Below are 20,000 nucleotides of genomic sequence, written 5' to 3' on the forward strand. Positions count from 1 at the left end.
TGAATGGGAAAAGTTACAGAAAAGGTGGTATTTATACCTAGAGGTCCACCCACAGGTAAGCCAATTTAGGTCACTCCTGCTGATAATCTTCCTTTAATCCTCTTAAGCGTCGGTTGAATGAAAACCTTGTCGACGATATCTGAGTTCCATGCTCCCTTTGAGATATTCATTACCTGCCTATCTTTAATCAAGGCCGATTCCATCATTTGACTCTTGTACCGGCAGTTGCTACTATAAGTTATACGTGACAAATTCCAGTTTATACTATGGTTATGTTCATTTATATGGTTGAAAATAGCTAAGTTCTGTTGTCCATACCTAACTGACCATTTGTGCTGTATTAATCTCTGGGGAAGTGATTTTCCTGTAAATCGGATGTAAGATTGGTCACAGTCCAGGCATGGGATTTCGTAAACGCCTGTGTCCTTGGGGGATGTCTTTTGTTGGACATTAATCAGGGATTTGGTTAAGGTATTTGGGTAAGTAAACACAAAAGGGTTAGACTTTCCGAGGGTCTGGGTCACTGTCTTAATCCTGTCCAGTTGTGGAATTTTCATTTTATTGTTGGGTGTGTTTCTGGTCTTGTCTTGAGGGGGTCGGTAGAAAATTACGTTTGCTTTGTGAATTGCTTTCTCAATTATATGGTCAGGATACCTTAAAGACGAAAGCTGCTTACGAATTAGTTCAAATTCTTTTTCCAGGAAATCTGGAGAACAATTTCGTAAGGCTCTTAAGAACAGGTTGCTAGCTACGCCTATTTGATAGGAATGTCATTCATGTACCTGGAGGGGGAGACAGCAGTCTCTGAAATATAGTATTTCTCTCTCTATATTTTGGTGTTTTTATGGGCTCCTTTTATTATATATATATATATATATATATATATGTGTGTGTGTGTGTGTTGTGTATGTGTGTGTGTTTGTTGTGTGTGTGTGTGTGTGTGTGTGTGTCTGAATTTGTGTGTCTAAGAGAGAGAGAGAGAGAGAGAGAGAGAGAGATACACCCATTAACTGCATTTACTTGTGAATACCTTAACAAAGAACTTTTTTGCTTTTTTCACCATTCATACAAACATTCGTCCAGTTTTCCTGACAATCATTTACCACACATAAACAAAGCACAATTATGTACTGTGTATATTATTTTACGGCCTTCAGCAATGTAACATTATATAAAAAAAATCCACAGAAAATACGACACATTCATATTTTTACTGCTGTGAAAAGATTCATCACAAGAAAAATAAAAATCTGGAAGATCTCTTAAAAGTCATATAGAGGTTTTCATAGCTACTTCAATTTCGAGTAATTTTCGAAAAATGCAAAAGCTCGAAGAAAGCTGAAATGAATTGAAGGTAAAGGAAAAAGAGAGATCAAAATATCTCTTCAATTGAATATCTCTTCGGATGACATCTCAAAAGAAGTAGGTCAAAGGAATTTTGGAAGAACGAATTTCAATTATTTTTTCTTGTCGCTCTTCCTTCAACGTTTTCCTGCTGTTTAGGAGGAAGAGGTTGCTTTGAAGAGCAATGGCGATCAATTCAATTTCCCTTTTCTTTTTTTTATCCCTTTTCAGTATCTCTTAATTTGGCTTTTGCCTTTATTAATTACCTACCGCATCAGAGACCCAGACTATCTCAATGTACTCCTCGTATTATGACTTTCACTTACATTTAAACGCTCCCTGCATACTACCAGATAAAATAAGTAACAAAAATAGACATAAATATACAAGATATGCAAATATATCAGAAATAATTTTGCTTTCAGAAATTTGTACAAAGCTGTCAAACTTAATAATAAAACGTAAGTTTATTCTTTTATACGTTTTCAAAATTACCTTTAGCAATTTTTTTCCATCTACAAAACTAAACTGTAGTAATAAAAATTTTTTTTCTGACTGACAGTCGGCAAGGGGTCAAGGTACATTGACATTTTTGATGCTGGGTATATGTCACATTTTCTCTAAGTTTACGAGACTAGGCTAACTTTCTACCATTTTTATAAGCTGATAAGTCTATCCTTATATGGGCGAGCTCGTTACATAAAATGTGTTTCATTTCATTAAACTCTGTTCATCTGCACCCGCAAATCTTACCCGAAGAAAACAAAGCTCATTTTTTTCTAGGTCGATAAAGTAAACTAGAGTCGGTGACAACTTTTCAAGGACAGGCCTGCTATGCATGCTCATTTCTTCTTTACTCAAGAATCCAAGGTATCAAAATAACTGCCGAAATATGTTAGCTAATGTTTTCAAAGCTGAGGAAACTTGCGCGTGTAAGAATGACTGTTGAAAGCTATACTGAAAATACCTGAAACTCGTCATACTTTCCGAACCGATAAACTATACCATTATGCTGGCGATGTCCTTTTCAAGGATATCTCAAGCACAAGAAGTATTTAGAGCTGTCAGAGATCTGTGTTTCATGTGAACTGTGTTTCTTTTTACTTCCAAGTTCATTCATTAATTTAACTCAAGTTGATATCTGTACATAATAATTGGTAATGAACAAAGAATAAAAAAAGTCACTAAAAATCTGAACTAGGAATGATTTCACTCATGTGATTGCCCACGTTATGTAAAGGGCCAAATGAGGGAAAATGTTTTCTGTCAGAAAAATCAGTTTCCCCCTTTCAGTTATATGGGCGTTACATTCTTTATTTCGGTTTTAAGGCTTTGCAGTGACAACAAGCTTATTTAAAAAGTGTGGAATAACTGAAACGTTAAGAGGTCATCATGATTACTCGACTACACATACACGCACATAGATATCTAGTAAAAGGAGCCCATAAAAACACCAAAATATAGAGAGAAAAATACTATATTTCAGAGACTAATGTCGCCCTCTTCAGGTAGAGTAGATTCATCTACCTGAAGAGGGAGACAGCAGTCTCTGAAATATAGTATTTTTCTCAATATATTTTGGTGTTTTTATGAGCTCCTTTTATTAGATATCTGTGCGCGTGTATGTGTAGTCGAGTAATTGTGATGACTTCTTAACTTTTCAGTTATTCCACACTTTTTGAATAAGCTTGTTGTCACTGCAAAGCCTTAAAACCGAAATAAAAAATAAAAGAAGAAACTCCAATTTAGCTTAATTAACCTGATGTCAACCCATCGTCATGGGTACGAAACTCACCACAAAAAGTTGAGGTTTCGCCATTTGTTCTTGTTTTCGAATTCAAAGCTTTGCAGTTGTAATCTCATCAACTGAGTGTGAATAAACTGAGATATTAAGAAGTCATTGTGGCTCTCATCGATATATTTACTCACATATATGAAGGAAAACGAAGTTTGTATGAAAACATTATTCTTTCCCACTGCTATTAACATAATTTTGTGAACAACAGCTTCCGTATGAACCAACAAATCATCGTATAATTCCAACAACTCTGTTCACCTACCGATACGAAATGCGCTGAAAACAAAAAAAAGGCGAGAAAGGTTTGAATGGAGATGTGTTGTACCTCATTTCTTCCTGGTTGCACGGGAGTTCCGCAACAAATGGTCTTTATTATGCCTCTGGCATCGCGAGACGATTATGGCCACTCTCGACTCTTTAGAGATGAAATATCTGGGCTTTTAGCCGGGGCTCTTTTCGCAGTAAAGATTTCAGAGTTCTTAACCTCTTCTTATATTCATTTTTTATTGCCTAACTCCCCGTGTGGAATTCGGTGATTCGAAATGTTTTGCCATTTATATTAAACGATTTCTAGTATCATCGCTTTGCATGCACTCTCCTATACTAGAGAAAATAATGATCGAATAAAATGTAATTTCATTTATCTAAATACTAAACAATGTTGAAGAGAAACATTCCGAAAGTCATAATATGAGGTCTAAGAAAGAAAGTGATAACCAAAAACAGCCAACCATATTGCTGTCAATATGCTGGAAGTCTGAATAACCGAAGTTTAAAAGTATCGAAGAACGTATCCCGCTATTTTTCAACATCTGTCTTCCTAACCCCATCATTCCACAGAAAATCTGGCACTACAATTTCCAACTTCGCATTCATGAATCTTGAAAAGATTCATCACAAGAAAAATAAAGATATAAATTCTCTTCAGTTCAGTATCCTTTAAAATGTTAGGTAACAGAATTCTCCGAAGTGGCGAAAACAGTATTCTAAAGAGTTCTCTGAAGACAAGCAGCCTCGCGTGATGTAACGTACAGGACGCACGTCGCCCAAACTATCTTAGCATTTGTTCAACAAAATAACGGACACCAGTAATCTCAAGTGATGAATACTCGCCGAAATTTCGGGCTGCAGTTGTGACCAATATAAAACATTGAGTGACGCTGAGGGGCCTAAAACCCAACTCCAAAAGGAGGATTCACTAAAGCATAAAATTAAAATATAAAAATTGGGCAAATAAACTGATAAGTTTACTGTTCTGATAAGTTTATAGGGTTTTAGTGTACTGCTGTTATCAGGCGTTAACCTTGACAAATCTAGGCACAAGCGCTCGACGATAGAGAGAGAGAGAGAGAGAGAGAGAGAGAGAGAGAGAGAGAGAGAGAGAGAGAGAGAGAGAGAGTTTAGGGATAAGAAGTGGGAGATTCAGTCATTACCCTTACAAATAAGGGCCGTAGCTCAGACAGTAAATATTTTCATACACTAAAACCGTTTGTATGTCGAGTATCCTTACCTATTATTTGAGAAGAGAATTAAGAAATAGCGACCAATATGTTAATTATTATTTACTTTATCAATCTGAAACCAGCTCCATTGCGGAGAAAAGAAATTTTAAAAAACGCTTGCGAATAAATGGGAATATACAGACGCTGAAATGCATGTACAAAAACGCACGTACGCATTCATGATAGAGAAATATGAAAATAGGAAACACAGACTGCATGATAAATCCGTGAATTTGCCCGATACTGAATAAGAGAAGTGAAAGATGGCCACCGAATTTTTGCTCTGCCGGACCCGCCGTTCCTTGGAGCATTTATATGCTAATATCAGCACGATATTTGGTGCTATATTCATGGGCGGAATTATTTGCATACTTGATTGTTTGTTTAAGAAACGACCTCATGAAAGTAATGTGCATAGATGAGCCTCATGAAAATGAAACTGGAAATGGAGAGAGAGAGAGAGAGAGAGAGAGAGAGAGAGAGAGAGAGAGAATAACAACCACAGCTGAGTTTCATAAGAAAAATTTATAAAGGAAACAAAAGCAAGTACATATAAACGCTCTTACTAACAGAGAGAGAGAGAGAGAGAGAGAGAGAGAGAGAGAGAGAGATGATTAGTTGGTGGTGGCCCTTATCTCAGCACCAGGCGTACACAATTATTCAGTCGTTCATTTTACTGAAGTTATTGATTCTATGGAGCAGCCCTACTATCTGTATTTGCTTGCTTGTGCGTACATACGGGCTCTCTCGTTAATTGCAAAGCAAATCAACCAGGGGAACATATCATATTGAAGTCTCGTCAACTACCTCATGTGGCGTTTCCTCGTATACTTCTTCTACTATTCATATATGTGTCTATATATATACATATACTATATATTATATATATATATATATATATATATATATATATATATACTATATATATGATATACATACATACATACATATATATAATTGTTAAGACTTAGAACGTGAATTCTCCCAATCCCTTTTTACTCCTTCTACGGCTCCTAGTCCTACCCTACTCCTTATTTCGGATACAGTGACTATCAAGTTTTCTGCTCTTACCAACTAGCAAGCCTAAAAGCATATCGATATACTGGCCGTTTTTACTCAAATTATTCTACCTTCCTGTATATATAAACCTATGTAAATATATATATATATATATATATATATATATATATATATATATATATATATATATATATATATGTGTGTGTGTGTGTGTGTGCGTGTGTGTACACAATACAGTATATATGTAAACACACGTGTACAATTATAATTTCTCAGATCCGTCAATGCCATCGACAAGCATAAATGCACATCAGGGCAGAAACATTGTATGCTCCGTTATCCTTCATGAGCTAACCTGCGTTCAAAACTGTCCGAGAATCGCTTTCCGAGCAAAACACTTCATCGTTTGCCTGCAATCGTGTAGCTCTTGGTCAAAAGTGTGATTCGTCACAAACGCAGAAGGACAGAGTAAAGGAGGAATTTGACGCTTGACACACGTAGCAATTTGATCTTCTGGTAAAAAATGCTAGTGATTTCTAAAATGAAAATGCTATAAAACTTTAGGAAATTATTATTAGCCGGATGTTAAAAACACACAATCGTAACCTTCAGTGAGAAGGCTAACTTGAAAGAGGTTTAATACACTAAAACTAGATTAACTATTTTTTGGCAGTATAGTCTAATTCCAAACGAATAGAAATCAAATAAAAATAGAGAGGTTCTCCGTAGAAATTAAATTCTCTTCGACAAAACCAACCCCAATTATACTTCTGTTTTCTTCAAAAGATGATCTAGAAAAGTTGCCTAAAAGTTAGGTTTTTATACAGAGAATATAAATTGGCAACTTTCCCCAAAACTTCTTCGTAAGAGCAAAGTTTACAAATAAGCAAACTCAGGATAAAATAATGTGCTATTGATTCTTTACCAGAGGAGGCTCAGGCGGAAGAAAAGACGAATATAGTTAGAGAAACAATAAATAATAAATTGATGTGAAGTCATGACAGCCGAGTTCTCAGACTAAGTGAACTAACGAACACGGCCATAATGGCCTCTTCAAAAGGGGAAGCGACACGCAGACACATGGCCGGCTTATTCTAACAGAAACAACCAACACAGAGACAGAAAACCGAAAGCTTGGGACCTTTTGCCGCAGGAGAAAGTGGAGCCATTCCCCGCCGAAGGAAGTGGACCTAAGCATTAATAATGAGGCAGGAAGCCCTCGATTCAGCTCTTTTCCAAAGGGAAGGCACAACTTCAGAAAGCCTCCGGTATGTGCGTGCATGTGGGTGGCGATACCGCAATCCAATCAGTCCTATGCATAAACACAAAGTAACGATGACGGAAGACGGCTTTACAAACTTCAGAGCAACTTTCGTCATCAAAATGTGATGTGGATATTTGACATTTAGATAATGAAGAGGTTCAACGAAAAGACGAATTTCATCATCATGAGAAATGGCTGTAGATGAAACAAAAAATGATTCAATGAGCACCGAAACCTTGTCTATTAAAAGGGAAATACAACTCAGCCCAAACCACTGAGATTAGTTGTTTTAGTGAAGATTATTACTGAAAAAAAAATAATAAAGTGACTCTGAAATATATTTCAAAAGTATCCTCTTGCTTGTTTTTTTTATGTGTAAATCTAAATCGAAAACATGGGTGCAATAGCTCAAAACAACAGCAACAGCAGTCAGAACAAAAATAAGAGTGTTATGACAGACTAACACTACTACAGCAGTAGTAGTATAAATGAAGCAAAAAAGAAACTTGCTGTCATTGTGGAGTCTGGCGCCTAGGCATTCCAGTACAGATGTCAGGAAGCAAGGCGCTCATTGATTCACGTATCATCCAGACAGCGTCGCTGCCTCGCTGAATCAGTCAATCCGAAGTTTCGCTTCCCGGGAGACTTAACTGAATCGGAAACGATCCTTTGGCAGAGTCGCCGGTTCGCTTGCACATTTCTCTTCAAAGTAAGACAAATGAACTGCGACTCTGCCAGAGGGACTTAGTGTTTTCACAGGGAATTACGTCAGGGAGGCGTATACGCACTTTTATTTTGTAGTAACAAGGAGCGTGAATGGAATTTTAGTTCTTGTAAATTTAAGAGAAAATACATCTTGCAGATACTCTTTGGTAATGGAACTTGTCCGATGCAGAAGTAGATCGATAAATCACTTGAAGGTTCATCAATTAGTTAAAACAAACTCTCTCTCTCTCTCTGAAGTCCTTTCCCGTCTAGGTTAACTACGTATCATCATTTTTACGCCCTCGTGCAATTTATGGACATCAGTCATATTTGTCTGTGGTATACGAGATTTCCAAGGGTAGTTTTGACACAAATGAAAATGGTTGCATGTTTCCTTCTAAATACGCATAAAATCTCATCCCCATTTAATCATTAACTCATTCGAAGAGAATTGCAAGTAAAAAATGAGAAGGTCTGCGTTGGCCTCTCTACCTTAAATTTTACTCTTCTTTTCCTCAAAAAAAATGTAATTGTCGGTTTCTAAAATTCTATATATTTGAATTACTATTTGAATTCCTAAACCAATTAACACAAAGCAGTCATACTTAAACAAAATAAATCACGTGAATTACTATAAGCTCAAAAGGCCCGAATATTTTTTATGAAAAGTGTATGTTTTGTAATCTGTCACTATCACACAGATGTTTCCATCTCCACAAAACAATACAAATTTAAAGCTCCAAATTCGACTCCTCATTCGCACGTACTTCATAAAAGCGTCGGGTAATTGTTCGCTGTTTGTCCTGGACTTTATGAAACAGTTTTAAGACTAATGGAGTCATTTTGAAAGTTATTTAGCGAGTTGGACCCTAACGAATGTGCTTAAAACTAATTGCATTACACTCAGCTCAAATGACTACTATTCATTGATTCGCCTTCATTTTCATCTGTTGGAACCAAAGTCATGTGGGCTCGCACGTAAGCGTGATTAATCATTTCGCTGCACAGCCATTTCCATCGGGGTCGCGTATTTCTAGTGTGTTCTAATGTGGTAATGATGTTGTTCAGTTGCATCATTTATATGAATGATATTCACGCACGCTTGCAACAATCAATTACAAACTGAATATATCAACAATGTTGATGCGGAATTCAATTATGGTTCAAAGGTATAGAGCCGGCCTTATGTCAGCACGGGCTCTTGACCGATAGAGATTCATAAGTGATGGTAAGGTGTTTGATTGATTGAGAGGTCTTGGGTAGAGTTCTAGACTCAGTCCAACCAAATCCATTGGTTTTCCTTCTCGCAGACGGCTTCACATTTGCGGCTTCTTACACACAGTACTTCCGGATTACTCCCCCTCCCCGATGTTCGGGAACTTTTAGCTGCTCATCATTTTCTTTTAACTTTCGTAGTAAAATTCAATCTCCAAGACTGAAGGAGACGTCAGTTCTTCAGACAGGAACTTTATTAATTAAAACATACACAGGAGCGATACCAAAGCTCGAGTCTCAAAGACACCAAGGTTACGAGGGAACAAGCAGTAAGGATTGTTATATCAAGACACCAAGGCTACGAGGGAACAAGCAATAAGGATTGTTATCTGTTATGATCGGCCTGTTCATGCACAGCAGCCCTAAGAAAATGTCAAATCTCTTTACAAACACCAAATACACAGCATATTACTCATGTTCATGCACAAGAATTCCCGATATGGGTCAGATATGAATAAAACTAAGATAACAGTAAGTACAAATAAGTAACATTAGTTTGAGAATAACATAAGAAACGTTTCAGTAAAAGGATAACATTAATAATATAAGAAACCCAAGTTTATCAACGTCACCAGACGACTTTTGGAAACGTTGTGGAACTAAACCCTTTTTCACAGGTGTCACAATGAAGAATTATAATATTGAAGATATTGATATGAAGATCTCTAGCCTAATTAAAAGGAGAGAGAGAGAGAGAGAGAGAGAGAGAGAGAGAGAGAGAGAGAGAGAGAGAGAGAGAGAGAGAGAGAGAGAGAGAGAGCAAACGAATCTTCACAGTTTCTTCAGAAAAGGAAAAATAAGTGAAAAACCAAAGGAAATGAAATTGACTAACAGAGACAATGACAGTAAATACGTTTATTGAAAATAATTGCAAACAGAAAATAAATTCTTTGGATCCCAGTAAAGTTAGACCCTGGGAATCATAATGCAAGAAATATTGTGACCCAAGATGCAAAACAGGAAAATGAAAAAGAGCATACAATGCAGTAAAGCATGTTCTCGAATTCAACAATAAATTGAATTATTAAATAATCTCTCTCAATTTCCTATTATACTAATTGCTGATGTTAGCTGCCTGGACGAATAAAAGAAGAGCTGCCAATGTGACAGCAACAGCATTTCATCTGATACATATCTGGCGGTGGAGGTAGGGGGCGGAGTGGCATTAAACCTGCCATGCCAAATCTAGCAAAATCTTTTCGGAAGAAATAGACCAGAGAATACATTTTAAGCATTCAAAAATTAAAAAAAAACATAACAGTACCTAAACGGTCATTCCAATGTCTAGTCACTTATATTGCCGCCGCAAAAACCAAAGAAATATGAAACTGGTTCAGGCAATGTGGCAGGCTTTCCCTTTCCTTTTTCTCCCCTGTTGCCAAATCTGAGAAAGAATTACCTAAGAGGATTAGGGTGGCTGCGGCGGTCCAGGAGAGGGCGCACTGGACCAGTTATCCCGGCGGAACATGGGCGAGATGAAATGGCACAAGTCAGGAAACCTTGCAGTGGTCAGAATACATTAGATTCCCCGAATGAATTGCGTCATGATTCTGCACAAATCAGAAAATCCAATTCAATTCTGGTATATTGCGAAATAAAAGCTTCTATGGACTAATGGAGCTAAACGGGAAATATATGGACAACAAATGCGAGGCCGGCGAATAATAAAACAGAATAAATAAATAAAAAAGTGTGCGGGAGGCCAGGGAAGTAAAGAAAAAAAGAAAAAAGAAAAATACAAAATGCCAAATTTCAATAGGTAATCTAACAAGGGGCGAAAAGTAATTCGAGGTCAATAGAGTCGATTATAGGCTCGCAAGAAAAATAGGAACAAAATCTGGGTAAGTGCCAGATTAACTAAACAGAAACAACGAGAAAATCCCCCAGAAATAAAAATGTATAAAGATAATTATAGAGAAGGAAAATAAGAATAACCAAAAAGTGGAAACAAGTGACGTGACAGTAAACCATAGAAAAAGGTATTTTAAAATACTGCAAGATACCTTTACAACAATGTACGAAAGCCTCAAATAAAACTGACGTAGATAAATTCTGGAGCAAAATAGAAAGAGAAGTAGACATAAATAAACAACGAAACAGAAAAAGGAAAACTGTTTTGAATGACTTGATGTTACAAGCTCCTGTCGCACTGTCGAAGGCATCAGTTTTTGTAAATTTCACATTCGACATTCCTGCTGTTTGGAACAGAAAAACCCCACAGTTTCCTCCAAACACCAGAATTCTGCTAAATGTTTAACTAACTACGCTCAAAAAGAGCAAAAAAACACATCCATAAAAGAAAGGAATCCGACAGGGTTCATAAGAGCAACACATTTTTCGCAAACATTCCAGTCTCAAGCTTTCATAAAAGAGAGAAGCGAAATTTATGCCAAGAGGCCATGAGCGTGATAGTAAAATAACGAAAGAAGTGTGTACAAAAATCTCCGTGTGGAATTTATGACAGTAATTTTAACCGCATTACGGGAGTTGGGCAAGATAGCCGAGAGTTACTGTACCACCTGAAAAATTTCCTTTTCTTGCGGGTATTCGCCGACGCAGAGTTCAAACCCTCTCTGCTTATCTATTTCTATGTATGTACGTATGTATGTATATATGTGAGTGCTCTCTTAAGATTCATACAAGACCATACATAAATATTGAAAGAGCGATTACATTATAAACAACTATAACGAACTATATACGGCCGAAACATCTCTATTTCCGCATGAAAAAGGAATTCTGCTACAGTAGAGTGCGGGGAAAAAATAAAGCAACTCGTGAATAACATGTTTTATATTAACCACGAAAACGTGTTCCTTCAATAATCATAACTGTCAGTTCCAGACCCTTTTACTGGTCCAGAAAAACATACAAAACATTCAAGACCAAAACTAGCGTTGGAATACTTTCATACATTAATACACATAATTTGAATCTCTCTCTCTCTCTCTCTCTCTCTCTCTCTCTCTCTCTCTCTCTCTCTCTCTCTCTCACACACACAATTTTTTTAAAACATTACTGCAAACGCAGAAGCATCCTACTCGAGCCGGACGATCATTTTGTTAACTGTTGATTTATTGAATGGGAGCACCGTTATAAGTACTGTAAATTGAAGTTTTCCTCTGTAAGAAGTTTTCAAAAAAGTATAGATCAAGTAATGGTCTATTTAGAAATGAGTTAAAATATTTAAATAATGAAATTACACAGTATCTAGCAGAGTATTTCATTGCCTTAAAAATGCTTAGTATATAGTATTTCTATAATGGCCTTACAATTATCACTTGTACATTTGAAAATTAATTCATAATTCTGAAATGAACTAAATGGTTTCAACCAGTGCTATATGTATCTTCAAGGCTCTCTAAGGGACATCGATCAAATGCCAAGCACAACCCTTCACTTATTATAAACACTTGGGAAAGTTATTTTGTGCAGGAAACGATGGCGCAAATATCAGACAACCTGTTATTTGGGAAGGGCCGTTCCACGAGATAATCAGCTACTGACCACTCCAGGGACCCCCGAGAAAACATGATTGCAGGAGATTGAAGGGCTCTGTTACCTATTTTGTACTTTTGTAGAAATGTAATCTACAGTGGTTCCAAAACGAAAAGCTGCGACCACCTTGGGCATCACAGGATACTGCATATTGATCATGATATTGCAGCTTAAATTCAAATACGCTTTAAACCCTACTAGCGTTTTCGAAAGTAGAAAACTTTGATTTTAAGCTTTGAGAAGCAGTATGGTGAAACAAGTACACAGCTAATTAGTCTTAATCTAAAAGCTAACGAGACAAATAACGTTCTTGTTCATTAAAATTTCACGATCGGTTTATTTGCTAATAAGTCTAACCTAACAGCACAAAGTTAATTGCAATAGTTAACTGTCTAGGCTTTGGAGCCACGAAATCTTGATAAACCCTGGGCGTCGAGGGACGAAAAATTCCGCGGACCACTGATTTATTTAATGTGACAGAGTTATGTTGAGGAATCACTAAAATGACGCTCAAATACATGCACGACTAGTAACCGTATGCTCTTATAGATGCATTACCAAGAGAACAACGGTTGTATGCTAAAGTTAGTGACAGCAGATGCCAACCTACTTAAGAGAAATCTCGCTAATGACACTGGTCATTGAGGGATGCTGTCAAGATTTGATTGTTGCTGCTGGTCATACTGCCGCTCCATTAACGTGTGAAACAGGGGAACAAAGGTGAGATGGCCAAATCTCCATCAGACACTATACAGTGAACGTAAGAGAAAATATACGCTACGCTCCAAGAAATAGTACTAGCTAAGCAAGGTACAGAAACATTAAAATAACAATGAACGTGTTCAGCCCGCCCCCAAACCGCTGTAATTATTTAGTTAGTCCATTTGGTATGAAGAATGTAATACCGATGCAATGATCTGAATTCTTTTGGGAGCACATAAGATTTTCATGGCTTCTGAGTGTATATGAATAACAGAGCACGTGCATGCACATCACTCAGTTACAGGAAAAAGATCAACATTTTCCGATTCTTAGTAATGTTACATATGAAAAAATTTCCTTCTTCAATCTATGTTACGTTAAAATAAAGAGACAATCATGAAAGTCAACAAATTCGAATGCTCACCTGCATTTTTCTAGGAAATGCCAATAAAAGGCTCAGAATTAGAAGACTCCTAAGATCTATATATCATAACAAACTATTAAAACTGTTCGAAATACTATCTATAGCCTTTATACAAATATGCGAGTGGAATTTGAAAAATGGCATATACAAAATAAATCAGTTCTTTGTTTACAGTAGCATTTGGTCGTTTGTTTAAGTGCAACATTGTTGAAACGAAAAACAAGGCAATAAATTTTGAGGAAAGTTATTAATAATCCGCACGGTTTTATGTAAGCGTCAGTAAACAATATCAATGATGAAATATCGCTATAATTTACGGACATTCCCTTTGGGGCATAAATGAATAAGTTTGTACAAAGCACAATGTTCTCATTCTGTCATTCATATGGTTATACTTCGGAAGACATTCGTAAGTAAACAATAATCCTGAGAACATTCAATATATTGATCAAACTTGCAATCAATGAAGAATAATGATGATAATAATAATAATAATAACAATGATAATAATATGTATTCGGCAAGGAGACTCTCTCTCAAGCATACTTTATTAAAAATAATGGCTATCTCAGCAGCGTACGCTTGTAGAGATTCTTCTCTATTTTCCGAATAGCAGCCTTTTCCGTGCTACTTCAACAGGCTAGTGGAACGCCTGTGGAGGTCATTATCAAATACAGTAGAGTCAAGATTGGTGTATATATTTCTATTATATTTTTTACAGGTAAACTATGATACCATAGTTATACAAGTCAATAGCGTCTGGAGTTATCAGACATCCCTTAAGCTCGCTATAAGAGAGAGAGAGAGAGAGAGAGAGAGAGAGAGAGAGAGAGAGAGAGAGAGAGAGAGAGAGAACGCTATTGACTTTTATAACTATGGTATCACAGTTTACCTGTAAAAACTATAATAGAAATATATACACAAATCTTGACTCTACTGTATTTGATAATGACCTCCACAGGCGTTCCACTAGCCTGTTGAAGTAGCACGGAAAAGGCTGCTATTCGGAAAATAGAGAAGAATCTCTACAAGCGTACGCTGCTGATATAGCCATTATTTTAAAAAATATTAATAATGGTCAAAATCAGATTGCCAGTTAACTGGCAGATTGGCCAGTATGGAACATGTAACATTTTGAGTGCTCCAGAAAAAGCCCACTCCTTGGGCATAAGGCCATTGCATAATTTCAGGCCTATCTTCCTGAAGAGAGCCTTGATACCAATTCCCGTCGGAACCCTCTCCTCCATGGGAGGCCAAAGGGTGCCCACTATCCAGATGGGAAGATCTTTTTCTAGGCTGCCTCAACCATGGGACCCCTGAGACACCCTTAGGGGCTGGAGACCAACCTACAAGAATGTCTTTCCGAAAAAAAAAAAAAGGGGTCCACCCTTAGGGGCTGGAGACCAACCTACAAGAATATCTTTTAAAAAAAAAAAGTCCTTTCCCTCACCCCCTGTGTTCATGGTGTATGTACTGGCAGGTTCTCTGACCCACTTTACAAAGACATCTTGGAGGAAAGGTTAGAGACCCCCTAAAAGAGTGCCTTCCATAGGAGGCCTTGAACCCCATACCCATGGTGAGGCCCACTTCCAGGGCTGCCTCCTGGCCTGACAAGTGTCCTTGAACCCTTCTGAGAAGACAGTCATGGAGGAATAAATTTCTGCTGGGGTGCCCTGGGGCCCTCTGGGAAGGCATTTTTGGTAGGGGATCAGGACTCTCTTCCCTTAGAAGCCTTTTCTTACTCTCCCATTATACAGTCCTCCTCCAGGGATGAAGCCCTACCTGGCAGGATCCTCGTCTCCCTCCTGAGAACACATCCCCAGAGAAGTCCCTCCTACAAGGACACTTTTCAGCTGGCAGGATACCCAACTTCCTCCTAGAAAAGTAACTCCAGAGGAGGGCATCTCTTCTAGGTATGCCCTGACCTGGGCTACAGACCTTTTTCAATGGACCCCTTGCCTAGAAAGCACTTGAATCACACCCCATGGTGAAAAACTCCCCTGGGATGCCTCCTGGCCTGGTAACAGCCCTGCTCCCCTCTAAGGATAACCTGGTTCCCTCATGGAAGATAGGTATCTCCAAGGGATGCCTATCCCTTGAAAGGCTTGGTCAGCTACCAAGTGAGGTGCACTTCCACAAATACCTCCTTGCCTGGCAGGAACCCCACTACCTTCAAACGAGACTGCAATGTGAAATGGTCTCACTCCTTGGGGTTCCCTGGCTCCTTCAGAAAGGGTATATCTCGAGGGTCTAGAGACCCTTTTCATGGGATCCTTTACATAAGACTTCTTGTCTCCACCCTTTGAAGAGGCTCTCCTAAGGGAAGCTTCTTGACCTTGTAGGAATCCTTCCCTCCTGGAAAGGCAGTTCTGAAGCAGGACCTCCCTACTGGTGTGCCCTCGCTCTCTGGTCTGGGAAGAAAATCTCTGGGGGAAGAATTAAGGTACTCCTCAATGAATGGCTTTCACCCTTGACGTAATGCATCCTGGGTTGACAAAAGAAATACAAGAGGCATTTTAAGACTAAACAGGTGCCCATTTATATTCTTGTCCTTATATCATTTCACGTACCACTATAGTGTAAAAGAAGAGAGAGAGAGAGAGAGAGAGAGAGAGAGAGAGAGAGAGCGATTCGTAGAGAGAGAGAGAGAGTTAATATTTCTTATTTATTTTTCCTTTCCAATAAAGTTTTCTAATAATAATAAAGGGTTAAAATGTGACAGCCAATACACTGTTTCACACTGTAACATTTACTCAGCATATATCAGTACAATACCATCCTTTCCTCACCATTTTTTGCATTAATATCTATGAAAAATATTTTATGGCTAACCTAGAGACCCTTCTAAAGCAATCCCTTCCTTACAAAAGCTGGGCATTGTCTGGGATAACTTTTCAGCTTGTAACAGGCCTTCCTTCCTCGTGGGAAGACAACCCCTGAGAAGACCCCACTAGAGAAATTTCTCTTATTCCCTAAGAGAAAACATCTTTGTGGAAGAGGTTAAACACCCATGAGAGATAATTTCCACAGGAAGTATTTGCTCCACCCCTGAAGTGAGGCCCTCCTAGGGAAGGTTGGCCTGAGGAGGATCTCCTTGCCATGAGTTCCCTGGATTCCTCTGGAGAGGTATCCCAGAGAGAGGGTCTCCCAACTGGGTTGTGTTGTCTAAAATGTTGTGACTGACATATTTTTAAAAAATGCTACATGAAGGACCTTGGAATCAAACCTCTAAATAGCAATAGCAAGTCCATAGAGAATCAGTATGATGAAATCAGCAGCGTCTTGGAAGCATTCTTCCTTCAAAAGAAGCTCCCGAGTTTTGGAACCTTGCTTTATTCTAATACTCTGAGACCATTAGCTCGGTTCCAAATGGGCCTTATTCCCGATACAGAAATGTTTCACAAAAATAAGCAGAAAGCTGAAGGTTTTAGATCTTACTATAATGGACGTAATGTCTGTCTGTCTGTCATTCAATCACTGCCAAACAGCTGGTTCTATGGGCATGAAACATGGCAGGGTTATAGTAGGGACCCCTAAGATGGTTTATAATGGGGTTTAATCCTACCCCCCCCCCCCCCAAGGAGGTAGAGGTGAGAAGGGATTCCCTGAAACGGAGCTGGTTCTGCCCGTGAAACGAGGCTGGTTATGCCCGTAGGCTCAGTTACTATGCATTTTCATACATGATTTCTGTATGAATGTTCCGGGACAATTAATGAGTTCTCGGAAATCAGAACTGAAAACTAAACTGAAAAGCGATTGCCTGCTTTTGAAACAAAAGAGTTGGCTTTCCTACTGCTGACATTTACTTAACGAGCGAAAGCACACGCGATATAAACTGAAACAATCTGGAATAAACTTCTTGAAAGTCTTCGAAGATCTTAAACCTTACAGGTAACGTTCCATATTTCATCTTGAGGAAATCTCCCAGGGTCCGGCATAAAATTTAAACCAAGCCGTCTGACTCGTACAAGCGGGACCTCTGTGAGGACGGTTCATGATTGTGGCGTCATGTGATTATTGATTATTGTTGTATATTTTCATTTAAAATTCCAGAAACTTTCAGATTTACCTAGCTGAAAATAAGAATATCTAATTTGTTTATATGTATATACATATAATCTAAGAATGACTTATGAAGAAATGATGTGGAGACTCCGTGAAGATTTATCCAAATATTTTAATTATTGGGATGAATCTAGAGGGAAGTTTTTCTTACTCAATGATACGCATAAGTGCGTTGGAACTTGGAACATGAGAGAGAGAGAGAGAGAGAGAGAGAGAGAGAGAGAGAGAGAGAGAAATTAAAATTAAACTGAATAATATAATGTATGTCCATGCTACACACACACACACACAACCACAAATTTTCATGATACACACAGACGCAGACACAGACACACACACACACACACACACATAGAAATCTGTGGTTGCCAATATCAAATTGGATAACTCCTGAACAAAGGTACAGGATTTTCTGAAACCTCAACAATACGTTGCTTAATGTTTCTTAAATTATATTACCATATTCATTATGTTATCAATATAATCCAAAAATTCATTTAGTACCTCTTCAGACCCTGGCATTGAGTTCCTTGTGCACATCAATTTTTAACAGTCGAACCCCACCCTCAAGAAAATTCCTGGCTAAGCCCTTGTCAGGTGGGCCATGGTTGGTTGCTGTATTCTCTCAGATCTAGTAACGCCTGGTAAAGCTAGTTTTATGTCTGCGTGTCTAAAAATAGAGATGAAGTCGGAAACAAGACATACAAGTATAAAAGAGTAGGTTAGTTCAAAAATTCCTATTTTGTTCTTGGCCTCTGACACCGAGTGTTACGCTGTTGTGCAGTTTTATTACTCTGATATTTATGTATAGAAGGGTCCTACAGAGTCAGTTTTTCTTTTTTAAGTTGGACGAAATGAGAGTTGGTAATTCTGTAATTCTTATTATTTTGTTTCTTTTACAAGCGTTTCAGTATTCATTACGTATTCGAAAGTTTGCTTTATTATTTTTTTTTATATAAATAACTGTGATGTAAAAAAATTAGTATTAATCATCCAAGAATGGACCATATCTAATCTACTTTTACCGTAGTTTTCTATATAAAAAAAAAAGACTAATAAACTGACATGAAATTTAGGCTGCCAAGCCAAGCTGTGGGGGGGAGGGGATTAGTTTCAGCTATTCAGCGCTTAAGACAGTGGAGATGGAGTTAGAGTGGCTAGACAAGATACATGAATATGAAGTATAGAGATCCAAAGGTGGAACTGAGAGAACCCCTATAGTTGCACTTAGAAGTAAAAATTAGAGAAGCTGGACACGAACACTAAAAAATAGAAGCAAGAATGGAGGTAGAGCAAAAGGCTCAAAAGTAAATGCAACTAAGGGCCGACGGGACGCTACAAACACCCTTTAGTAATACCCAAGGCCAATATAGTGTATTAGCCTTGGTAATACCGGCAACGTAAACGTCAGGTGCGCTGACGGCACTCACCTCAAACCAACAACAATCCTCCAAAATAATTCTGCCATGCCGTTAAGAATATTGGATAATGGAATAAACCAATATCATAGTTTTGAATTAATCTATTTAACCAGAAATAGAATGCTTCAATTCCTCCTGCAAATCCTAAATTTTAATCTAGTTACTTATCTCGAAGATTATAATTCATTACCTTATCCATTTTTGTACAGTTTTGACTAACGTCAAGGTTTAGACTTGCAATTTTGAAGGTCTGAAAAAACAGCCAAAATGATCTGCAGGGAAGAAGTATGCAATGAACAGACATATTTCTGTTAAAACAAAAAGGGCTAACACCATTCTACATGAATTGTTGTCATCTTGTATCTTCCAACTTTAAAAACATTTTTTTAAATCCTGTCCCGCCTTTCCAGAAAATATGAACACTGCTTACCAACGCCAACAACCAACCCCCCCTTACATAAAACTAATCTTTCAAGGTCGAAATTTGCAAAATAGAGGAAATATTTAAATCTACAGACATAACCATTCCTATCACTTGTTTTACGAAATAAATAACTTATACTTCATATACGTTACAATACTAAGTATACCATATACCTGTACAAATCATCTTGAAGTTTTGAGAGATGCTATACATTAGTTTTCACTCATTTTTGTTTGTTTGTAAATCAGCATCGAAGTCAGAAGTGGCTACGAAATCCAAACGTAAACACTGACACTTAACGATCTCAATCACCTTTAGGTTATTAACTTAATTTCCGAGTCTAGCTGACACTGACATTATACTTGTCCCCTGTTCAAGATATCAGATTTTTGTTATAAATGAAGGATATGACCCAACTTTACCGCATAACAACCTTTAGATTAATTTCAAGCCTGGTAAGACGAAAACATACTCTAGGTCTCTTGTTGCATCGGCGCCGCCCTACCACTATTAAACTCTTCATTCGCCTTCTTACATGATAAAGTATGCCCAACGCTT

The 20,000-nt window shown here is 37.8% G+C and overlaps 1 protein-coding gene across 8 annotated transcripts in view; it reads right to left on the minus strand.

Moving 5' to 3' along the window:
• LOC135220877 (beta-alanine transporter-like) overlaps nucleotides 1-20,000 on the minus strand; it is a 361,428-nt gene that overhangs the window by 54,563 nt on the left and 286,865 nt on the right. The gene's annotated exons all lie outside the window — the stretch shown is intronic.

The sequence above is a fragment of the Macrobrachium nipponense genome, chromosome 2 (genome assembly GCF_015104395.2).
Source record: "Macrobrachium nipponense isolate FS-2020 chromosome 2, ASM1510439v2, whole genome shotgun sequence".
Lineage (NCBI taxonomy): Eukaryota > Metazoa > Arthropoda > Malacostraca > Decapoda > Palaemonidae > Macrobrachium > Macrobrachium nipponense.